This window comes from Oryctolagus cuniculus, chromosome 3, assembly GCF_051225735.1.
Source record: "Oryctolagus cuniculus isolate XC-2025 breed Fujian yellow rabbit chromosome 3, ASM5122573v1, whole genome shotgun sequence".
NCBI classification, from domain to species: Eukaryota; Metazoa; Chordata; class Mammalia; order Lagomorpha; family Leporidae; genus Oryctolagus; species Oryctolagus cuniculus.
Genome location: NC_142869.1, coordinates 151,478,464 through 151,500,192, shown reverse-complemented (window position 1 = coordinate 151,500,192; position 21,729 = coordinate 151,478,464). Strand labels below are relative to the sequence as shown.

Genomic DNA, 21,729 nt, shown 5'->3' with positions numbered 1-21,729 from the left:
CTGTTGAGGGGCCTTATAATTGTCAACTAGGTAAACAGCTCCCAGGTGTGGCCCAGACCCATAAGATTGCCTGGTAGCTATGTGAGCTACATGGCCTTCAAGCTGATTGGAGAAGCATAGCACCAGTATCAGCTTTTTTCTATAGAATTAGTGCTGCTAGGCCGGTGCTGTGGCTCACTAGGCTAATCCTCCGCCTGCGGTGCTGGTAGTCTGGGTTCTAGCCCCGGTTGGGGCACCGGTTCTGTCCTGGTTACTCCTCTTCCAGTCCAGCTCTCTCTGCTGTGACTGGGAAGGCAGTGGAGGATGGCCCAAGTTCTTGGGCCCTGTACCCACATGGGAGACCAGGAGGAAGCTCCTGGCTTCGGATAGGCGCGCGGGGCGGGGGGATGAACCAACGGAAAGAAGACCTCTCTCTCTCTCTCACTGTCTACACTGTCTAACTCTGCCTGTCCAAAAAAAAAAAAAAAAAAAAAAAAAAAAAGAATTACTGCTGCTACCCTGGGCTAGCTACTCCCTTTTGCCTGCCCTATAAAAGCTTGTGCCTAACTGCTAATAAACGGGTATGTTCACCAAAAAGTCTCTGGTTCTTCTTGGCAAAGAACACCATCGCCCCACCATCCTGAAAGTGTGGGCCTCGGAAGGAGGAGCCACACTCCACAAGATTAACTGCTAAGGTCCTCCAAGGGGCTGGCAGTATGGTTCAGATATTAAGCTGTGGGTTTCGAGGCTGTCATCCCATATTTGAGTACTGGTGGGAGTCACAGTCACTCCATTTCCGACCCAGCCCCCTGCTCATGTACCTGGAAAAAGAATGGATGATGATTCTAGTGCTTGCGCCCCTGCCACCTGCATGGGAGACCTGATGGAAATCTGGGCTCTTGGCTTCGACTTGCCCCAGATCTAGCTGTTAAGTGAAATAGCAAATGGAAAATATCTCTCCCTTTGTCTCTTATTCCTTTTCTCTGTCTGTCTTATAAATAAATAAATAAATCTTTTAAAAAAGAGAATTCTTCAAAGATCAGCTCATTTGTCACTTAAGCAAACATTTCCCTGACATGTTTTCCTCCTACAAGTTTCCCCCCTTATTCCCACAATATCCTTGACATGACTGATCTCATCACATTACATTAAAATTTTCTATTTATGCATTTTTCCCTCAACAGATCATACAACTGAATACAAACTATGTCATTTTTGTTACCATATTTTGGTGGCTATAGAAAGAGAACAAATTTATACATGTATGTACACCTCTTACACATATATGTAAATACATGTATCTATATGTGCACATATATTTGTATATATGTATTTTTGCATTACATGTGTATGTATATATATATGTTAAAGTCACTCTGTCAATCACTTCTTAAAATGAAAATTGCCAGCATTGTAGTTCATTGAAGTCACTGTCCACACTTAACCTTCGGAGATTTTGAAATCATCTGGAAAATTCTTTGAGCCTGTGAAGTTAACTCTTGTGAAGTAAGCCAGATTGAGAGCAATGCCAATTCCACATTTTCCAGAATTTAATTGACAAAAGATAGAGAGAGACATTTATAAAATCTATTGTATGTATTGGGCCATTTGTATATTCATAAAGAAGTGTCTAGTTTTCTCCCATTTTTTTTTGCATCTTTGTTAGTATTTTCCCTTCTAAAAAACAGGCCATATTACTGGGCATATTTTAGCACCACAATTAGTCATGCAAGTGGTGATTCATCAGGTTGGCTTAAAAAGCGAAAGCAGCCCTGCCCTTCCTAAGCGTCGACTGTTGGCAACTCTCTTTTCCCCCTCTGAATCAGACGTGTATTTGTTTGAGTAATCAAGAAAGAACTGTCTGTCTTGTGACCTTAGAGGCTGGTGAAAGGGAACAACTGAGTGTTTTTGGCACAGGGAAGTTAACAGGACAATGCAGATCTGTAGACCAGGGAGCGTGCTGCTCAGCTGCTGGCTCTGGGCAGACCTGAATGTCACAGGACCCTCTGATGGCCAGGCAGGATTTTTCACTCTGCAGAAAACTATTTTAATACAAGCAAAACAGATTTCGGGTCTGTTTCAGGTCTGTGAAAACAGTTCTTAAACTCTGTGCTCATTATATTCTTTACCTTCCAAGAAGACCTAGAGTCTTTCAGAAAGGAGCATTCTGCATCCCAATGTGGTAACAGCCAGCAAGAGATGACTTTGGAGCTGAGAGACCTCTGTGGAAAAGCACACCAGGTAACCTGTGGGCGATGCGTGAATCAGCCTGGTGCAGATTAGGTGAGGCACTTGCACCATACCCAGGGCATGTGGGAACCATTTCAGAGAGGAGGGAGAAGAGGTGATAGTGAGCCCAAGATCTTTGAACGAGAGGATAGATCTAATGACAGAGAAGACAGAAGAATGTGGAGGAAGCAAAGGATGCACTTCTTAGGATAGTTCTCTCATCCTACTTGCCTGGTAATTGATGGATGCTTTCAAGATATCGTTTGGAGAATTTCAATCTTTGATTTTTCAGGATGCTGATTAGATTAGTTACAAGGAACGTTCTCCTTCTCTCTCTCTCTATACACACACACACACACACATATCACTGCAACTTACTATCTCTCTCTATATGGGGAGGGGAGAAATCTCTGTCTCTGTCTCTCTCTCTCTCTCTCTCTCTCTCTATATATATATATATATATATGGGAAGTTATTAGATGGCCAGAAACAAGTACCAACCACCATGGAGGAAAACATCTCAGCAGACTCCTCCCTGTCTTATATTTGACATTCTTGAAATCTGTCCTCTGTACTCAAGATGTTTAAACAATCTACAACATTCTTTTGCTTGCTCGGGTAAAGTATTCCATTAACAGAGTAGAGTGGGTCACACACCTTCTTTGACTCATGTTCCCAAGTGATCTGACTCCAGATGTGATTTGGGGGCAGTTGTTTGTGCTGTTCTGATATCTTCCTAAAAGGAAATTATTTTTGAAGTAAAGTCACTGATAAAATCAATCTAGGAAAGTGCACTTTGCAAACATGAAAACAGGGACATTATTAAATGCTACACTGTAAAAATACCAAGGATTATATTTACTGAACAAGAATATTAAGTGAAGTTCATTGGAGGCCATTATTTTAGAATAAGCTCCTGCCCTGGGCCCAATAGACCATACCAGAACACACCAGAGTGGAGTCACTCATTCTAGGTGCCACATAGTGAAACTGAACTGAAAATCACTTAAGTTTTCCAGAAACTTAGGAGAGTCTTAAACCTCATCAGAAGAGGCCGGTCAACCTGAGCCTGCATGATAAGAAAGACCCTGCTGTTTTAGCCCTATAAGGAAAGTAACTTTGGAACAAACAGTTCACTTTTTGATCCTTGTGCTTTCTTCAGCCTTTTCTGTCTAGAAAGCCTGCCTCTTCCACTCAACTCCTTTGGAGGGCCTTTCTGTTTCATAGATGGGGTGCTGCCTGATTCATAAATTGCTAAGAAAAGCCAATTAGGTCATTAAGCTAAATGTGTTGGAATTGTGCCTTTTGGTAAAAGGTACTACAGAACAATGGCATATCTTTAATGGGAGGGTGAGAGAGTCTCAATTTGAGAACTGTGAGACAGGAAAAGTTTTAATTGATCCTATTCAAGAGTGTTTCCTGAATAGTTACTTAAAAGGCAGTTCTTTACATAAAATAAAACATGAAAGGCCATAGGAAGGAAACAGGAGTCAGTGTCATAAAATGAGGTTACTTTCACATCCCAGCAAGGAGGAATCTCCTTTTCCCCTGGTTTCTATGTGGAGAAATGTGAAGGAACATGTCAGTCCCAGCTCCGGCCACCCCAACTCACTCCTGCCTGTGAGCCCCCTAGCTCTGCCAGTCTCATCAGGGGTTTGATGTTGGAGGTCATTCATGGCTGCAGACCCCTTCTGGTGAGGCCAGTGGTCTGATTCCCCTTCTATCTTTCAGCTGGTCCTGAATTCAAGTAGGAAATGGAATGGTTGTTTTTAGATCCTGCTTAATCACCAAAAACTCATTAAAAAACAAAATTGTGTGAGATATAAGAGATATACCTAAGTATTAGTCCAAAAACTTAAATGGAGCTTATATTTTGGAGAAGAAACAAAAATAGAAACAGAACACAAACCAAATGCCATCACATTTATTTGTTTATTTGGACGATGACATCAGAAAGTCAGATGTGTAGCACAACCATCACAGAGTCATTATAAGGCTTGACGTAGATAAACAGTCATTGTCCAGAGAAGAACTGGAACTTCAAAAAAGAATCCTGAGGAAAAGAATTATGAGTTTGTTCCTCCTTCTTCATTCCAAATGAAAGCAACTGCAACTATTGTAGAGGGAAGCATGGTAGGAGACATTGTGAGGTCTAAAGTGAGATCAGATTGCAGACTGAGGGCAGTTGGTTCCTGGATTTACGTAAGGATGGAACACTAGAAAGCACGCGTGCGATATGCCATAAGGTTGTGTTTGAACAGCTTCACAGTGATGCAGGGGAAGAAGTGTTCTGTTTGGGAAAGAGAGAGCCTCTCTTCAGAGAAGAGGAGAAAGCACCAGGAGGTTATTAACAGAGAATGGGAGGCTGGAAGGAAAGTGTGGGAGTGGATAATGACTTGACCAAAGATAGGCACAGCACGTCCAGTGCAGAGCTAAGAAGGAGAAGGACTTGTTATTTGGACTAACACTGAGCACTCTTAACTGTGATAATCTGACTTTCAGGGTCAAACAGCTCAGTGAGCACATCAGAATGAAAACGCCTTAAGCTAAATGGAGACACTGAGAGACCCTTGAACATCTGCCTTCTCTGCAGGCAACTCCTCTCCTCCACACCCCACCTGCACAGAGCTGGCCAACTCCTGCACACTCAAACCCACATTACAGTAACTCCTCCAGAAGCCTGGCCTCAATCCCTTCAACTCCCACTCTTTCAGCACCTTGAGGTCTCCTCTTCGATGAAGCATGGCTCTACAGCCACCGAGATGTGCTTTGGGAAGCAGTCTTTGCCCTTTGCTACCTGCGTGATCTTGGACAGGTATTTTAATGTATCCCTGTCTTAGTTTTTGCATGGATGATATCTGGCAAACGACAGTACATATTCCACAGGGGTGTTGTGAGCCCTGTATTAAACAATGTACATGTGCAGCACTTGCCATGGTGCCTGGCACACTGCAAGAACTCATCCAAAGGCAGCCATGATGACGAGGCCAGTCCTCATTTATCGGCCTATCGCCTACCATGCTGCACTTTCACCGTCTGTTGGCACATCTGTGTGTCTGCTCGTATACAGGCTCTGAATTAGAAGCTGCTTCTCTAGTTACTGGTACATCATGAGGCCTCGTACATGTTTGTTGAGTGAATTCAAAGAGTAAGCTTATCCCATTCTCTACTGTAATTGATGCCAAGCCCCATAGTTACATTTTAGAAGGGGCGTGTTAGGCAAGAAACCGTGTGTGTCAGAGTATCTTTGTCTATGCTTTTACAACATCTGAAACAAGAGATTCTATGATCTCCTGTGCTAATATTCTCCAACTAACATTTGCTGTAAATCAAACATGCATCTCCACTTTAAAATCAAAGTCTATCACTTAATTTTTCACAACAGTACAAGTAGAAGACAGCTGCCTTCATTTCCTATAAAATAACTTCTCATATATGTAAACAGTCACATCAGTTCTTTCTTAGCCTCCTCTTACTTAATAAAATAAACCCATTTCCTTAACCTTTTTAAATAGCCATTTCTCTTCAAGCCCATTAGTAATTGTGGTTCTAAGAAAACAGTGAGTCAGAAAGCATAAAAATAGTGACATATTTTTTGAAGTCTCAGAAGTCTTTCATCTAATACTTGAAGAAAGAACACCTATTTAAAAACTGACTTTTTGAAGAGCTACTTTTGCATATAGAAATAGTGGTCTACAAACATTGTTATACTGCTGAGTAAAATTTTAGTGCTTTCATCCAGTTGTACTTCTTCATCTTTCTTATTTTTATAAGAATGCAAGGGAGAGGAAGGGCAGGAGGGAGACAGGAAAGAAGGTATCACTGTATTCTTAGAACCGTATCCATGAATTACATGAAATCTGTTCTCTGTGTATTAATCATATTAACATGAAAATTGATAAGAATTATGCTGTAGTAATTGTCATGCATTTGCTGTGGCCCTAGAATTTAATGTATTAATAGGTTTCTTTAAAATTTTTTAAAAATCAGAAAAAATAATTTTCCAAATGGTTGAAATAAGAATTAGACATATTAAAATCTTAAAGTGGTTTATGCTTTGAAACATTAGCCATATTTCTAAAGATTTGGCCCAAGAAGAATTATCAGTAGATTATTCATAATATGACCGAAAGCAGTGAAATTAGACAACCCACATTCTAACTCTAGGGAAAAGGTTACATAGGAAAAGAAATAATTTGTTTCAGAAAAATTATTATACAGTAGAGTCCCTTTTAAAAATATTGGTATCTTCATATATTATAATGCATACATCTAAAATAATGTATTTTTTTGACAAGTAGAGTTAGACAGTGAGAGAGAGAGAGAGACAGAGAGAAAGGTCTTCCTTCCGTTGGTTCACCCCCCAAATAGCTGCTACTGCCGGTGCTGCGCCAATCAGAAGCCAGGAGCCAGGTGCCTCCTCCTGATCTCCCACGTTCAAGCACCTGGGCCATCCTCCTCTGAACTCCCGGGCCACAGCAAAGAGCTGGACTGGAAGAAGAGCAACCGGGACTAGAACTGGCGCCCATATGGAGTGCCTGCGCTGCAGACAGAGGAGGGTTAACCAAGTGAGCCACGACGCTAGCCCCTAAAATAATATTTTAAAGATGACTTTTTAAAAATATTTATCTGTTTATTTATATGAAAGACAGAGGCAGAGAGAGAGAGAGAGAGAGAAAGAGAGAGAGAGATCTTCTCTATACTGGTTAACTTCCCAAATGGCTGCAACAGCAGGGACCGGACCAGGCTGATACCAGGAGCCAAGAGATAGAACTCCATCTGGGACCCCCATATCAGTAGCAGAAATTCAAGTACTTGAGCCATCATCTGCTGCTTCCTAGGGACGTTATAAGGGAGCTGGATCAAAAGCAGAGGTGCCGGGACTCAAACCAGCCCACAGATATGGGATGGCAGCATCTCAAGCAGGGCTTAACCTGCTCCTCAATGCCTACTCCAAGTTTACTTCTGACACTGGAAAATGTTCATAATATTATGTAGAACAAAAAAAAGGCAACTTATCAAATTGAACATTCAATATGAAAATTTGTTTAAAGGGACATTTACATAAACATATTGTGGTAGGCATTTGTCCTATGTGTGGCTTCGTATGGTGTAGGACTGAAAGCCAAGGTAGAATGGTATGCGCTGTTTTGACATCTGGTCAAATCCAAAGATCTTGGACAGCCTAAGTGCACATTCTCCTCCCCACTGTGCTCCTGTGGATGAGGTCCCCTAGCCAAACAACCCTCCTTATCATCAGGACCAGATGCACTTCCTGCTTATTCCTGAGTAGCGAGCTTCAGTTTTGTGCCAGCCCATGGAATTACCGAATAACTCAAGCAAGCTCATCATGCCCTTGTGTCAGCAGCAGGGCTCACCTTGCCCTCTTGTACCACCAAACCTGCCTCCCACATCCCCTGCTTGGTCACTCTGATTCCAAATGCAAATCCTGCAAGGCCCTGGGCAGTGTGCTGCGTCCTCCTTCCCCAGGCTGGGAGTATGTGTCCCCAGCAAACTTTTATCTATTTCATTTGGCCAGTGCTGAGTGGCACATGCTCAGCTGCTCCCAAATTACAGGGCAAGACTCCCTTCCTCATCAATAGGATGAATAGGATGTGATCAATGCAATGCAACAATTGTTAATTTATAATCCAATAGTTGTTTCTTTTTATATTTGGTGAAATTCTCACCAAAGTGCTAAGTGTCAGAGTCAGAAGCATTTTTTTGCAGGCTTCTTTGTAACCAGGATGCTTATAGGTGACAGGCAGCTGATGGAGCTTGAGGAACTGGACAAATCAGCCACCACCCTCTTGATGCCAATGGCAGTGATGGCGTCTGGAAGTTCATGTGCAGCGCTGGTGGAGGTTCTTTTATTCAGTCTCAAGCATCATCATGGAAAGTTGTCTCACTTGAGAAATTTCCACACACTGGAGTCAGGGTGGCAAGGGTGGCACAACTGGATACAATTCCAGGCCAAGTAACTTTTCGTGTTGCCTCTCTGATCCAATAAGGCCCAGTACCCTTGTTCAATGCCTTTACTATTGGAAGCAGGACAAATTGATTCTTCTACTTACAAATTAGCACCCTGACAAAAATAATAAATGATAACAGAAGACGTTGCCAGCACCCAGATGCTTAAGGAAATGGAAAGCTAAGCTTATATGCCTTGCTGATGTCTGAAACTCTTGAGAATAACGCTGTTATCAAATGATAGGACTCTGCCAGCCCTTGACAAGCAAGGACAAAACAATGAACGACATTTTCACTTAGGATTACTTGGCATGACAGGCTTCAGGAATAAAATAAATATTCGCTGTTCTGGCATAGTACGATGTACTTGTGGAAAACAAAGATTGGTGTTCAGGCTACTTATTTCTGACTGCACTGGAGAATTTGTTGAAAAATTGTAAAATCCTGGCTTGGAGTTGTGGCGTAGCAGGTTAAGTCTGCAACATCAGCATGCCCCAGCCCAGGCTGTTGTGGCCATCTGGAGAGTGACCCAGCAGAGGGAAGATCTCTCTTTCTCTCTCTGTCTCTCCTCCTCTTTCTCTAACTCTGCCTTCAAAATAAATTTAAATAAATAAATAAACACATTTTTTTAAAAAAAGAAACATTACAAAATCTCCAGCATCCCTAGTCCTTGTCACCTGCTGTACAGGACCAGATAATAGCCTTGACTGCAAAAGATGATCTTCTAGACTCTCCAGTAATGAATCCGTAGTAGCTGAAAAAAAAAAATCAACATTTTTATCTTGAGGGTCACCAAGTTGTGGAAATAGTCTGACTAATAGTCTCACGTTCATATAAAAGTTATGGTGTATTTTGAACAAAAGAAGAAACCTATGTATTAAAATACAGATAAACAGGAGGCACTGGATCATGAAAGTACATAATCACCAAATTCCATAGAATTCCTCTATAAGCAGAAGCTGCTTTTGTTCCCTTCATCATGAGCTTTTCCCTAGAGTGCTTGGAAACTTTTATCAACCTTGCCTAAAACCCTACAAAAGGAAGCCTCTTTTTGTCATGCTTGTCTTGTCCACCTCTCATTGCTTGTTGTATAACCAGAGACAGGTATCTGCATGTCCCAAAAGGCCAATTTCAAATAAAATATATATAGAGAAAGAGTTTGTTGACTAGGTAATTTGAAATACTACACTAATTTGTGATACCAGAACTCTAGGGAATCTATGTGGGAATTAGTTCTAAAAGGGTGGACCAAGAGGGGAGATTTAATTCCAAAGATGTCTGAATTTACTGATTAAAAGCACTCATCAGGATTTCTTTATTCATTACCCTAACTCTAGAAGCTGGGAGTGGCATTAATCCTTTATTTAGTATTTTGGCTAAAAGTTAAAGTTGCCCATGGCCTATACCAAATTAAAAGGAGAGAGGTCATAAATGAACTTCTTTTTATGATATAAATGAAGGAAATTATGTATAGCAAGTATATTATTCTTTTAGTAGAAGAGAAGTCTGTGATATTTATCCGTATTTCTTCATTCACTGTCATGTATTTAGTAACATGTCTTAGTGAATCCCCACTCTCATTTTTCCTACTAAGTATCTGGGGAAGTGTTGGTAGTGGGTAAGCTTGGTATACAACCCTTCAAAATATGAAGACAGGATTATAATGGAACTAGACAGGACATGAATGCTACTGAGTATCAGAATTTGAAATCCCTGGATATAGAGTGAGTGTGTGTTGTTCATACGCTAAATAGTTGCATAATATCAGGTGAGAAAACATTATCTGGAAATTATATATGAAAGATAAGTGTTGATACTGGGCAGCAAAGAATAGTTAATCACCAACTTGAATCTTTTAATTCTCCTCCTTTTTGGTGGCTGACTTATATTTGTGACTGAACATATATTTTATAAATGCATTTTATATACTTTGGGAATTCATAACTACATTTTTCTGTCTCTTTTATAACTAGAATCCAGGTATGTGATTCAATCAGATGAATTCTTAAAAGTAATCAGGTTCATTAAAAGGATCACTTAGGAAGTCGGCATTTAGTTTAGTGGCTATCATGTCCATATCCCATATCAAGGGTTCTTGGATTCAATATCAGCTCTTTCTCCAGATCTTGATGTAAGCTGACAGCTAATGCAGAGCCTGATATGCAGCAGTGATGGTTCAAGTAACTGCATTCCAGCCACCCATGAGGGAGACCTGAACTAAATTTCTGATTTCCGACTTTGTCCTAGCCCTGGCCCAGTCCTAGACATTGCTGACATTTGAGGTGTCAGTTAGCAGAAGGGAGATCTCTATTTGTCTCTCAAATGAAAAATAAAGTGTATTACTTGAAAGCAAAAAAAAAAAAAATGTGAGTCTTAGATTTTTTTTTTAATTTTTAAATGTTTGAAACAAGGAGGGAGGGAGGAAGGGAGGGAGACAGAGAAGAGAGAGAGAGAGCTCTTCCATCTGTTGGTTCACTCCCCAAATTTCTTCAAGAGCCAGAGCTGAGCCAGACTGAAGTCAGAAGCTGGAACTCAATTCAGATCTTCCACATGGGCTGCAGAGACCCAAATACTTGAACCATCATCTGCTGCCCTCTAGGGTATATGTTAGCAGGAAGCTGAATTAGAAGCAGAGGAACTAGGACCTGGAATTTGGGCATCCCAAGTGTTATTTAACCACTGCACCAAAGTCTACCCCAGATATGTAAATATTTTAGTTCCTCATGGAATAAATTGGTTCTAATTTTAGAGTGTGTTTCTGCCTGGGATCTTTATAAACCAAGAGGTAGATATGGAGCTTAAAAGAAAGGAAGCTAGATTTCATCCATTTCTAAAGTTAGACCAGCTTTATAGAAACTAGGGTGGTTATGATAGTATGAAAAAATATGCTGGAGACACAATTATTTCTATGCAAGTTTAATTTGCTTTTTTGGATTTCTATTTGCACTTCTTTATTCCTATTTAGGAGAATTTATTTTAAAAGTATCAGCCTGCCTTAGCTTCCATGTAAAGAAGTATCTGAAAGGACTTTGTGCTTTTTTACCAGAGGATAAAAAGTTGGGAGTTAGTAGCATTGGCAGTGTTCAGTGTCCTGGGCTTCTAGATGGGGGAGACCCAGGGAAAGAGTGAGAGCCGGCTTATATAACTGCAGCCCTTTTGGAACTCTCTTCTGCTCAAACCTTGGAAGGAACTGCTTTGTTTTAATTAGGGAAGCCAGCACCTATAAAAGGAGATGAGTTTAATGAACGTTTGTTGGAAAGGATTCAGATACTGCATGTGTAAAAGGTAAACTCTAAAGTTACTGGGAAGCACTTTTGTAGAATAAAAAGCAAGATACAACTTTCGTTGGGTCAGCAAAATGTTCAGAATTGATTGAACATGTAGTTGTATTGATTTTTTGAAACCTTATTGAAATAAAGTATGCATGAGGCAAAGGGCAGGTATAATAAATGAACAACTCAATGAGTTTTTACAGAATAAAGACACACATCCAAAGTAAAAAGCAGTATTGACTGCATCTCAGAGGCCTTTCACTTCTACTCGCCATTAATACCCACCACTCACCCCTTCATTCATGACCACAGCCTCAACACCTAATATATTATTATATGTTACATTTTCTTACAATCATAAAATATGTATAATCATACATTAATTTAGATTTTTTAAGAATTTCTACTAAAATGAGCCATATAGCTTATATTCATTTGTATCTGGCTTCTTTCTACAAGTTATATATTTATTCTAGAGACAGAAAAACAAAGACAGAGTTCCCATCTGCTGGTTTAGGCTCAGTAGCTGAGATTGAGCCAAGGCTGAATCTGGGATCTGTGGGGAGCAATCCGGACTGGACTAAGTTACTGGAATTAAGACTTATTCTATGCATCTGCTCTCCCACAATATGGCGCTGGGAGAGAAGAAAACAGCTTCTACACAGCTGCCTCCAGTTCAGCCAATAAACTGTAGGACTTGCTCCTGATTGGAGGAGAGCAGCGTACTCGGCGTGTGGGCAGCTGAGTTGGGATTGGCAGAGGAGGACTATAAAGGAGGAGAGAGACGGCATGCACCAGGAACATCTAAGGGGAACATCTAAGGGGAACACCTGTGCAGCCCCCGAGAGAGCCGGCCGGCGGTGTGCCGCTCCCCCGCGGAAGTGGGGAATGTGGCAGGGGGAACCGCCCTTCCACGGAGGTGGAAGGGACGGTAGCCAACCCGGAAAGAACCAGCAGCAAACCTGGGGAGGGCCGAGCAGACGAGAGAACAGCGCAGGGTCCTGTGTCGTTCCTCCACGAAGAGGGGGAGCGACATAATGGTGCCGTGACTCGGATAGGAAACCTAGGCAGGGTTTAGTGTCGCTCCTCCACGAAGAGGGGGAGCGACATAATGGTGCCGTGACTCGGATATGAAGCCTAGGCAGGGCCCTGTGTCGTTCCTCCACAAAGAGGGGGAGCGACAGGGATCCAATAATTCAATCCAGGTCTCCAAATGGACAGCAAAAATCCAATTACTTGACCCATAACTTCAGCTTTAATGGTCTGCATTAACAGGAAACTGGAGCCAAAATCTGAAGGTAGAGATGGATGTTGAATCCGGGAACTCTGATATGGGATGTGGGCATCTAAACCCCTGGACTAAATGCCCACCTCCTAAGTGAGCCAGATATTGAACCCAGAAACTCTAGTGTGAGACATGGTGTCTTAGTTAGCATCTTAACTACTGGCCTACATGCCTGCCCCTGATGAGCTGCTGGTTGGAAGAGGGGAGTCTAAGACAGCTTCTTTGAGAAAGTAAGATTAGAGCCAAGACTTCCAGGAGATGGGGAAGGTAATATCTGGAAGTAAATCAATGGTGGTAGAAAGAACAGCTTGTTTTTAGAAACCACAAGTTGTCCCATGTCGTTGGAGCTGAAGAAGTTCAGGAAGAGAAATAGGATTGGGGACAGAGTAGTAGCCAGGGGTGAAACCCTGTCGGGTCTGTGAGCTGAAGACTGACTTTTAACCTCATTGTGATGAGAACAATTGTGGGATTTTGTGCTGAGGAATAATGTGATCTGAGCCATGTTTTTGAAGGATCCTTCTGAATCCATAGGGAGTACAGACTGAAGAGTAAAGGTGGAAGCAGAGAGATGAGTTAGAAGACTTTGTGACAATTCAGATACAAGAATTGAGTGGTGATAATATTTGCGGAAATATTTAGAAGTTAAATGTAACAGGATTTGCTGACAGATATGGTATATTACAGAAAAATGTGGTTTGAGCAAAAGGAAGATTGTTTTTGCAATCCACAAGGAAAGGATGGAGGGAGAAATAAGAATCAAGCCTTGGAGCCAAGACACATTAAACTTGAAACGTCAAACAAGCATCCATGTGAACATGTTGAGTAGGCAATTCGGTATAGAGTTGCATCATCCACTATTACACTGGGTCCCAAACTGGTAGTTTTTGTAAAGATTTATTTATTTATTTATTTGAAAGGCAGAGTTACAAAGAGGGAGAGGCAGACGCAGAGAGAAATCTTCCATCCACTCGTTTACTCCCCAAATGGCCACAGCAGTCAGGCCAGGCCAGGTTGACGCCAGGAACCAGAAGCTTCTTCCACGTTTTGCACGTGGGTGCAGGGGCCCAGGAACTTAGGCCATTTTCTATTGCTTTCCCAGGCACACTAGCTCCCTGCACCCATATGGGATGCTAACATTAAAGGAGGTAGCTTTACCCTCTACACCACAGCTCTGGCCCCATAAATTGGTGGATTTGAAAACCTCTGGAGTGAAGGGTTTGAGTTTGGAGTTTGTTTTTGGAATAAGCATACATTTTACTTAATCTTCTATAGATGCCCTCACTGCATTTCCACTTGGACTCATAGTATGTGGATAAGCTAAATGACTACAGTTTATTTAAGTCACAAGTTCATAGAGAGGCAAGCCTCAATTTTATCTCAGCAATCCTTTCACTCAAATCCCTCTTTTGTTGTTGAGGAATTAGATCTTTAAGTTTGGAATCATTCTGTGTCAGGAACATCTTGTTGCTGACCAAATTCATTCCCTCTCCTCTCCTCTTGGCCATACAACTGCATGATCTATCCCAGTCTGTCCTGATTTCTGATTGAGTTCCAACCACTGGAATCTGAGAGAAGAGATGTATGCAGTTGCTGGACCATACCACAGAAATCATCTGCATGATCCAGCACACCTCTCTTTTCCCACAAGCCAGGTGAATGGAGTAGGTGCTGTATCACAGAATGGAGCAACAAGATGGAGGGTGCCTGGGTCCCTGACAACCACAATAGAAATAAACATGCATTGTGTTAAGCCCTTGAGATTTTCTTTCTCATGCATTGCAGCAGCTTGACTTATTTGTTCCAAGGCTCTGATATAAGGTTATACCAAAAAAAAAAAAAAAAAAAAGTCATAACCTCTACTCACCTTGAGCAAATTCTCTATTTAAAAGAGACAAAAAATACCTAAATGAAATAGAAACATATGGAATGGAAATACACAGCAGCTGTCTGGTTATGATCTTTTACTGGGTCATGAGTAAGAGCTTATCCGTGTTCTTCCAGTGGTGACTGAATATGAAATATATTTTACTGACAATGCTTATACACCATCTCAGAAATGTCCTTTCAGTTTATGCTGCCATACGTAGTGCCATGTAGCCTGTTACTTTCCCACATTTGACTGAACTACGGATTGGTGTCCTGGCTAGAGGACTTTTGCAAACCTGATGAAAATCAGTGATCCTCTCCTTCAAAGAAAGTGCATATTCACACCCACGTCTATAATTTAGGGAGATTCATGATCCTGTGAATAATGTTAAACTCTCAGGTAAAACTTCTCCACATCAAGATGCTCTGATGCAAGTTAAATATGGTTGGTTTTATTTCTCTAGGCTAACAAGAGGGACACTGAATCACCTTGAGATCTGTGCGGAGCTGCCTTTTAGGGTAAAGTGTCTCTGAGTTGAGGAGGAGAGTAGTGCAGTGGGCAAAACCACTGCTTGTGATGCCCGCATCTCATGTCAGGTGAATGTGGCCCTGCTAACACCTGGATTTGAGGTTTCTGCCCTCCAGAACTGTGAGGGAATAAACTTCTTTTGTTCTCCCCTCCCCCCCCCCCCCCGCAATGTGTGGCCATTTGTTACAGCAACCTCAGGAAATTAACAGAACCATCAAGCTGAAGATTCCCCTTTCTGTCACTTCTTTTTTTTTTTTTTTTTTTTTTTGACAGGCAGAGTGGACAGTGAGAGAGACAGACAGAGAGAAAGGTCTTCCTTTGCCGTTGGTTCACCCTCCAATGGCCGCCGCGGCCAGCGCGCTGCGGCCGGCGCACTGCGCTGATCTGATGGCAGGAGCCAGGAGCCAGGTGCTTTTCCTGGTCTCCCATGGGGTGCAGGGCCCAAGCACCTGGGCCATCCTCCACTGCACTCCCTGGCCACAGCAGAGGGCTGGCCTGGAAGAGGGGCAACCGGGACAGAATCCGGCGCCCCGACCGGGACTAGAACCCGGTGTGCCGGCGCCGCTAGGCGGAGGATTAGCCTATTGAGCCGTGGCGCCGGCCTGTCACTTCTTACATAATTCATCTTCTCCCCAAGGATTCTATTCCAAGAGTATCATTTGGAGGGCTGGAATTGTGGTGCAGCAGGGTAAGTCACAGCCTGCAATGCCAGAATCCCATTTTGGAGTGCCTGTTTGAGTCCCTGCTGTTCCACTTCCAATCCAGATTTGCTGCTGTGGATTCATTCTGAGAGGAGGAGCGTGGTGGGGGCAAGAGGTGCGGAGTCACCACACAAACCCTGGGAGTAAGGTGAAAGCAGGCCAGAGGCCAGCAGCAGGCAGACTCGTTTATTTTAGTTGTTACGGCAGCTTAAATAGCCAAGGCAGCCAATCCGGTCAAGGGGCGGTTTATGCCCTAACCAATCACAGCCTGTTGCCAGGCAGGCTCCGTTGCTATGTGATTTCCAAAGCCATCCAATCACAGCCTGTTGCCAGGTGGGTTTCAAAGCCATTCCTGAGTAACTGACGCTGGCTTGCCAGCGGCCATCTTGGCATGGCCTTCTCATTCCACCACACAGATTCCTGCTAATACACCTGGAAAAGCAGTGAAAGATGCCCCAAGTGCTTGGGCTCCTGCTACCCACATGGGAGACCCAGATGCAGTTTCTGGTTCCTGATTTTGGTCTGGCCCATACCTGGCTGTTGAGGCCATTTGGAGGGTGAACCAGCAGAAAGCAGATGTCTGTGTCTCCCTGTCTGCCATACTGCCTTTCAAATAAATAAATAAAATGTTAAAAACAATAGCTATCACTTGAATAATTTGACTTTTCTCAAATTTCTCTTCCACAGTTTATCACTTTATTTTAGTCTGAGGTGCCATTATCTCTAGGCTAGTCTCCTTTAAAAGCCACCAATTTGTCTCCCTGTTTCTACTCTTGGTCCCTCAAAATTATTTTCCATATAATGGCCAATTTCAAAATGATAAAAATACAGAATGCTATTTTAGAACTGTAAAACAAAACTTCTTGTTTCCCTTCACAAAAGCTTCCAGTGGTTTCCTGCTAAAACAAGATTCAATCCAAACCTCTGAACATGGCCCCCAGTTTCACAGCATCTATCCCCGCCTACCTCTTCATATTCACCTCATGCCTCTACTTTTGATTTACAACTCGGTCCCTTCCTTCTGTTTCTCAAACTTGCCCATTTCAGAGCCTTCACTCCTACCACTTCAAGCATGTAGGGTTGCTTTATCCTTAATTTTTTTCAGTGCAAATACCAAAAGAGGTGTTCCCCACTCCACAGATGTATCCTGACTATACCTGTTACACTTTCACAAAGAAACTGCTGCATTTATTTCACAGAACTTACCACATCCAATTATATAGTATAATAAGGGATATTTAATGTCCACCTATTCCATTAAACTGTTCATGAAGAACTTCTATCAGCTTTGTCAGCCACCACATCTAGAGCATTAGTCTTCATCTTTCCCCTACCTTTTAGGCTGACATGCCCAGGTTGCAACTAGACCATTCTTTTTGTAAATGTATCCTTTTCATGAATTCAGAGAATCTCAACCCAAATGTATCAACCCGTAGACACAAATAAATCAGTTTACCTTCTGGACTCTTGTTTTGCCTGTGGTGCAGCTATTCCCAGAAGAGAATTTCCATGCAACCTTTGACCTTCGTTCCCCTTTGCTTGGTGACTTTGTAAGTCACCAAGTTCTTAAATCTGTCTTTCTAATGTTTCCTTGTTTATCTGTTTTGACTGCATTGCTTCTAGATCTTCTCAGCCTTGGCATCATCAGCATTTCAAGTGGGATAATTGCCATGGGGTTCTATTCTGTGCCCTGCAGGGCATGTAGTGGCATCTCTGTCTTCTGTTTACCATTTATCAATCACATCCCCTGAGCTGTGAAAACCAAAAACATTTGCAGACATTGACCAATATTCTTGGGAAGGCTATCCTTTCTTTTCTTTTTTTTAGATTTATTTATTTACTTGCAAGTTGCAGGTCAGAGTTACACAGAGAGAGGAGAGGGAGAGAGGGAGAGAAGGAGAGAGAGAGAGAGAGAGAGAGAGAGGAGAGAGAGAGAGAGTTTTTCCATCCGATGGTTCACTCCCCAATTGGCCACAACAACCAGAGCTGCGCTGATCCAAAGCCAGGAGCCAAGAGCTTCTTCCAGGTCTCCCAAGAGGGTGCAGGGGCCCAAGGACTTGGGCCATCTTCTACTGCTTTCCCAGGCCATAGGAGAGCTGGATCGGAAGTGGAGCATCCGGGTCTTGAACCAGCGCCCATATGGGATGCCAGCACTTCAGGCCCAGGCGTTAACCCACTGTACCACAGTGCTGGCCCATGGAAGGCTATCCTTTCATCTAGAGCCATCATTATAGAGCATAAATTGATTTCCTTTCTCCAAGCAGAATGTAAGACATTGATTTTTCCATCAAGCATTTTCTCTTCATTCTGAGACATTCAATATATATTTTACTAAATGTGTACCAGGTGCCATAGGATATCGGGAAACATGACCAATAGACTCTGCCTTCATGGAGCATGTCTACTAGCCAAAGGGTTCACACAGGTGTCTTAACATTTTCCCTAGACTTTAATGTTTTAACCAAGTCACTTAACTGATCAAAAGTTTTTGGTGGCACTACATCTCCATGAAGCTTATTTTACAGTCTTTAGTCTGTCTTCCAGAGACTGGCCCTAGTATCAACTTCCGAAACTAATTCCCCAAACTTTGTTCTAACACATGTCCTGCCAATCAGTACATTTATTTATGCACCTGTGAACTTGTCCATGTTCTTACCAGCTTCTCTCTGCTCATCCTTCATGATTTAAGTCAAAATGTGCTTCCTATAGTTTGTTCCTGTTGGGACTTTCACCATTTACCATTCTGTTAGCACCGCACTTAGAGGTCATGCTATTGATTTGGCACTTATCTTGACTTGCCTTATATCTTGGTAGTTCCTACCCACATGTTATGCACATTGTGTGCAAACACAGTGAAGCAACTATGTAGGCCTTTATATGTGTCTGTATCCTCTACAACACGGCTTTACAGGCAGCTCAGAGAGGATTGCTAAATTATTGTAAAAATCACCCAAACATGCCAGAGATAATCCATGTCAATGTCACATATTTTATGGATGTTAGAAGCATTTGGAGTTTTAATTACGTGATGCTGCAATAGGGAGAGTGAATGTAGGGGAAAAGAAAATATCCCACTCTGGAGCTGGGAAATATTTAGAGTCTGACATCACAATTAATAGGAGGAGGAAAATGAAATTTCCTAAAGTGTGAATTCAAAATTCCACAGGCTCTTGCCAGGCAGGGCTAGACCTGCTGCATTATGTGAGTGAGTGCCAAATCCTGTGTTGGACTAGATAAGAGTAACACAGGAGCTAAATGTGTAATTTAGAAAAAAAAGCAGAGGCGTTTTAAAAGAAAAGTGCTAGGTGTCCAAGAAGTCACATGGATTGCCAGAGTAAAATTAGGCATATTCACCAACTGAAATCTTACCTGACTCCACCTAATTAAAGATCACAAGTTATTTCAAAGTGAATGCCCTCCATAGTGATACATTCATCAACATCTTCAAAGACATGTTCAAAATACCAGGTCTTTTTTTTTAAGTAAATTTTATGCTTAAATGAAATACTTGTAAATGTTATACTCAAAACCAATGTGTACTCATTTCCCATATTTTTGTCAAGGACACTTTTTTCATATCACTATGGAGATTGAAGGAAAGTGACGATTCTTGAGACAATGTTAAGAAAAGGGGAAAGTGCTGTGGCACAGCTGGCTAAGCTGCAGCCTGTGAAGCCGGCATCTGTGAGTGCCAGTTCTAGTTCCCACTGCTCTACTTCTGATCCAGATCTCTTCTACTGGAGTTCCTGGCTCCTGCCTTCAGCCTGGCTCAGACCTTACTGTTGCAACCTTTTGGGGCATGAAGCAGTGGGTGAAAGATTCTCTCTCTGTCTCTCTCTCTCTCTCTGTGTGTGTGTGTGTGTGTGTTGCTGTACCATTCAAATAAATAAATAAATCATTAAAAATAATAAGTATAAATGCCACATAATCAAGCTGAGGAGTTAAAGAAGCAGATAGACCCTAAAGTAGACCAGTTTTTCCTGAACACAGGAGATTCTAGTCTACCTGAGTCAGTGTGGTAAGGAAGATCTCTCTCTTTTTATAAAATTAATGTAAAGAGAATAGATTTCAGGTAGTTCATAGATACAGTTCTAAAAATGTAATGATACTTCCCCTCCCTCTCTCTCCCTTTCTTCCTGAGCATTTGTTCTTGTGTCTATTGACCATTTGTGTTTCATCCTTTGAAAAATGCCTGTTCATGTCCTTTATCTATTTTTTAATAAACCTTCCCATCTTCTCCTCCTCTTTCTATCAAGTTCTGTACAGCTGTCATTTTTTAAAAGATTTATTTATTCATTTGAGAGGCAGAGCTACAGAGAGAGAGAGAGGTCTTCCATTTACTGGTTCACTCCACAAGTGGCCTCAATGGCTGGAGCTGGGCCTATGTGAAGCCAGGAGCTTCTTTTGGGTCTCCCACATGGGTGCAGGGACCCAAGCACTTGGGCCATCTTCTAGTACTTTCCCAAGCCATTAACAGAGCTGGGTCAAAAGAGGAGCAAATGGGACATGAACCAGCATCCATATGGGATGCCAGAGCCATAGGTGGAGGCTTAACCTACTATGTCACAGCGCGGGCCACTTTTTGCCTATTTCTTAACTGGATTGTTTTCATGTTGTTGAGTTTCTTGAGTTCCTTATATATTCTGGATATTAATTCTTTATAGGATGCATAGTTTACAAATATTTTGTCCCATTCTGTTGGTTGCCTCTTCACTTTGTTGAGTGCTTCCTTTGCTGTGCAGACGCTTCTTAACTTGATGTTATATCATTTGTCTATTTTTATTTTTATTGCCTGTGCTTCTGGGGCATTATCCAAGAAGTCTTTGATATGCCAATGTTTTAAAGCATTTCTCCTATCTTTTCTTCTAGTAATTTTATTGTTTGTTGTCCTAGGTTTAGATTCTTGATCCACTGTGAGTTGATTTTTGTATAGGATGTGAGGTAGGAGAGGAAGACTCTGATTTAACCCTTACAAAAAATTAACCTGAGGTTAACCAATCAGTTTTCTTATTACCCTGTTTCTTTATCTCCACTTTATAACACCAACTGTTCTGCTGTGGCTCAGTGAGCACACATTCTGTTTTACAGAATGGAGGCCACCACATTCATGAATTGCATATAAATGACAATTAGCTCTGTAACTAAATTTGTTATAATTTTTGTCTTTTGATACTATTATGGATTAATGGCAATCCATGTTAAATTTTCTATAAAGTGATACATTTATTTAAGGGGGGGGCAGAGAGACAGAGACAGAGACAGATAGAGAGAGGCCATATGCTGGTTCACCTAGTGCCCAGAATCCAGGAACTCAACTCTGGACACCTGAATGAGTAGCAGGGCCTCGACTACCTGAGCCATCACCAGCTGCCTCCTAAAGTGTGCATTATCAGGAAGCTAGAATTAGAAGTGGAGCCAGGAATTGAACTCAGGTACTCTGATTTGAATATAGGCATCTCAAGTAGTCTCTTAACTGATATGCCAAACAGTTGCCCCTAAAATGGAATATTTTAAACGACTTAAAGAACTTGGCAAAAAATATAATTTTTCTCTAGTTGGCCTATGCAAACTCTTAAGTATGCTGTTGCTCTATGCCTTGGCAGGAGTGTCAGAGGAAGGTTTATGGCTATTCATTCATTTTCCACCAATCAAACAAGTCTTTGATGCTCAATGGAGGGAATAACAAAAGGTGAAGCTGTGAGCCAATTGCCTACATGAAAAAAAAAAGTGCTCTGTTCCTGTTTCTGGGGCCTCTGGACTTTTCTAAAAGATTTAAAACACCACAAAGTCCTTTGGGTTTTGAGCTGTTGCTGATAGTATTGTGGTAAACAACTTTATTCTCTTAGTTGCCTAAGGTTAGCTCCAAGCATAGTAGTCTATCTATTCCCACTTTGACTT

At 41.9% G+C, this 21,729-nt stretch overlaps 1 long non-coding RNA gene across 1 annotated transcript in view; it reads left to right on the top strand.

Moving 5' to 3' along the window:
* The first annotated feature begins 1,956 nt into the window (after nucleotides 1-1,956).
* The window catches only part of LOC138849051 (uncharacterized), a 57,286-nt gene continuing 37,513 nt past the window's right edge, over nucleotides 1,957-21,729 (top strand). Inside the window, exons 1-2 of the long non-coding RNA XR_011387421.2 lie at nucleotides 1,957-2,220; nucleotides 4,711-5,023. This is a non-coding gene — a long non-coding RNA (uncharacterized LOC138849051). The remainder of the gene's footprint in view (nucleotides 2,221-4,710; nucleotides 5,024-21,729) is intronic.